Below are 3,655 nucleotides of genomic sequence, written 5' to 3' on the forward strand. Positions count from 1 at the left end.
CGCGCATGCGCGTCCTCCCCCTTCCGCCGCAGCGCGGACGCTCGGCCGGGCGATGGGGCAGCCCCACCCCGCCCACCCGCTGCCGGCCTAGGCCGGCTGGGTCCTCGTCCCCGAAACAGCCCCACCCCGGCACCGTCTGGGCCCGGCACCCAACGAGATCCACCACCAGCCCCAAGCCAGGCCGCACGCCTCAGCCCCACTCCCCCTGCTTGCCTCCGCCCCCCCCACCGTCACTGCCCCCTCAATGCTTAATTGTGTATTTTTATACGCATAGACTTCTTAGCCAGTGGCCTTCACATTGGAGCACATCTCGGGGCACACAGAGACTGCGCAGGGCACGTGGGCACAGGGAAAATTGGAGACAGGATTTCCAGATCTCCATTTCCCACGTGTGTTCCTCCTCAAAGCAGACCTGTGACATGAGGCTGTCCTCTGTCTGCTAGCCTTTCATGGGGGCTTTTTTTCACACTAGAATAAAAGCACCGCCAAATCATCTTCATCATCTGCAGTACGCTGTCCCCACAATGTAAATATAATGATCCAATTTGAAATATGGATGTTGATATGGTGTAGTTAGTAAGTCTGATGAGCAGTAAATACTTTTGTAGATTAGGTGATTTTTTTTTTTTTTTTTTGCTTTTAGCAAAACTGAAGGGGGTTTTAATGACATAGTTATCTGAATTTACAATGAGTAGTAATTAATATTATCATTATATATTAAGTATCTTAAAAATCACATAGCTATCACCAAAATAAAAAGTTATAATAGTAATAGTTTATTACTTTATAAATAATAATTTATTATTTTTTTTGATGATAGGTCACTGTGTGATATTTTCACCTCTATCTTGGAGAGGATATAGAATTCTGTTACATTGCTATAAAATATCTCTTTCTTGCCCTCTCTAGTTTTTATAAAAATCAGCTTTCTTAGCACCTATGTCTTTAAAAAGGAACACTGAAATACAATTTGATGTTGAACTGTGTCATTCCAGAAACAAGAAATAGTCATCCTGTGTGTGAACAAATTCTTAAAAGTCTTGCCTTTATATTGGGATGCATTTCAAATAAAATTTTACTTTCATGTTTAGTAAATCAACAAATTCATAATATATTTCACATTTTGATAAATGTGTACGAAAATGAAACTCAATCTAAGAAATTATTTAATATAGGATTGTGTTACTTAAAATTTAAAAATATATTTAAGCACAAATTTTTGTTTAGAAACTTACATAAAAATATAATATTAATACATGAGTAAAAATATTTGGGACAACTGGAATGAATATATGGTTTGAAGGTTAAAAATTGTTGCCGATGAAATGAATCACAGAGCTGCTGTGGTGAAAAATGTCTCCCGAGATTCGGGTTCCTTTATTTTTTATACCATCTACACAAAGGAGTAACCCTTGCCAAGCACAGAGAGTAAACAGTTTTTAAATTGACGCGTGCGCACTACATCTAAGACTTCCTTATCTTAATTACATTCAGACCCTCCTGTTCCCAGGCCTGTTCCTTTTGAGGAACTAATAAACATTCTTGTTTGCAAGCAATGTTTCCCCTGGGAATGGGCAGAGTCACTTGGCAGGAATTTCTGTTTGCAGACAAGTCCGGCCACTTCTGTGAAATGTCCCGCGTGTAGGCACATCCACAGTTTCTATGCTAAGTTTCCTTCAAAAATAAACAATATGTAATCTCTGACTATTAAAAAAAACTCACTGATTTTGTTTAATGAATGATGGCGAGTTCAAATCACTATCACCTAAGATCCTTTTAGTCAGAAAAGGAGAAATATGATTAAGTAATTGATAGTGAAATATGCTGAACATTATACCTTAAGCTTATATTCAACAATTTTAGATATCAATTAAAAATATACTAGTGAATATTGCTGTTTAAAAATTATCTTAGCTGTTAAGCAAGCAAGGATGTTTGAAAATCACTGGCTTGGGGATTGCAGGGTTTTTTATTTGGGTGTTTTATAATCACTTCTGGAAAAAGATATGTAGATGTGCTTCTTGATGTGCAAATTTGAATTTCATCTCTGTTTTGAGAGAAGGGATCCAGTAAGTACAGCAGTGAGAACAGCCATAAAAGCCTGGGAGAATTAAATGCCGCTGCTGCAATGGCCACGTGCGCCGGGGCTGGAGGCATCAAAAGCAGTGACTGCAGAGCACGGTGTTTACATTAAGTCTTTAATGATACAGTCAGGGGCATAAGCATCCACTTTTATCAAATTAACTATAACTTATGGAAACTATCATGACTATTTGATTAAAATGGGGAAAACGGAATAATATTATTTTATATATTATTCAGAATTTAAACAATAATAACCACAAATATTTGCTAAACACATGTTTAAGTACATAATTATATGCAGTTTGACTTGCGTGGATTTAGGGAATGTTATTACCAAACATTTGCTCTTCACAATGTGGTGAAGTCACACAGCCCACGTGCTTCCAAGGCGTCAGCATACCAAGCCCCAAGTTGTTAATTGATATCTTACTGACACATACTTTCAGTTTTCTCATAGACATGTGAATAATTTAAATACTTCTTTCTTGTTTTAGGCAATTTAAACCAGCCTACAGAAGTGACAGCACTGTATTTCTTTGAATGATAACAACTGGGAGATGAATTTTCAAGCCGGAGACAGAATCACAGTTATATCAAAAACAAACTCGTGTTTTGATTGGTGGGAAGGAAAGCTCTGAGGTCAAGCCGGCATTTTTCCAGCCAACTCTGTTACCATGAATTAAAGTTCATATTATTTCCTTCTTTGAGAATTACAAGAAAATTATTTCTACACTCACAGGATTTACTATCCAGTTAAACAATGTTTAATACAAGTTCAAAAACTCGTCTGTTTATTCCATAAACTTTTATCCTATATGTAAAAGATTTTGTTTTTCTATATGTAAATGGTTACCTTACGTATCTTTAAATATTTTCCACAAATTTTATTACATATGCTATTTAATAGTTAATGTCTTCTAATTTATATGGTCACATTTCTTTTGTGTTCATTTTCAAAAATCCATTAACATTTTATTTGGCTTTGTACATGATGACTTTAATTTGGGAAGCTTAAGAATGGGGCATGAATTCTAACTGGGTAATAAGTAATACTCAGAGTTGTAGGTACTAGCTAGGGTATTAATTCTTAAAATTATTTCTATACCTTCAAAAATTGCATATATATGTTTCATGTACATATATGTAACATGATATTACAAAGAAATTCAACCACTATTCATTAAAAAAGATGACATCTATTAACTTTTCCTCTTTGTGAGGTTATGTTCATTTGTAGCAGTAGAGTAAACTTATGTTGATATGGTTCTCTTGTCCCTAAATAAATGTTTTTAAATGCTAAGTTAATGTTTCAGTTTTGTTTTTTTTATTCACTTTTTGTAAAGTAACCAGAGGTCTGTGGTTGGTCTGCAATTCACCTCCATGATTATACTGCTAAATTCTTTTTTTCAGCTTTATAAACATAAAATTGACAAATAAAATAGCAAAAAACTTAAAAGTTCTTTGATTTGAAATACACAGTCATTGTGAAAGGATTCCTACTGAGTTAATGAACACATTCAACATCTCACATATTTTTTTTTATTTGATGAGAACCCTTACGTTCTCTCTT

General features: G+C 35.5%; 1 long non-coding RNA gene across 1 annotated transcript; it reads left to right on the top strand.

Annotated features, from left to right (window-relative positions):
* The first annotated feature begins 86 nt into the window (after positions 1–86).
* Positions 87–3,385, top strand: LOC141573809 (uncharacterized). The gene is made up of 2 exons (XR_012500146.1): positions 87–526; positions 2,580–3,385. It is a non-coding gene; the product is annotated as an uncharacterized LOC141573809 (long non-coding RNA).
* The last annotated feature ends 270 nt before the right edge of the window (positions 3,386–3,655 follow it).

The sequence above is a fragment of the Camelus bactrianus genome, chromosome 17 (genome assembly GCF_048773025.1).
Source record: "Camelus bactrianus isolate YW-2024 breed Bactrian camel chromosome 17, ASM4877302v1, whole genome shotgun sequence".
NCBI classification, from domain to species: Eukaryota; Metazoa; Chordata; class Mammalia; order Artiodactyla; family Camelidae; genus Camelus; species Camelus bactrianus.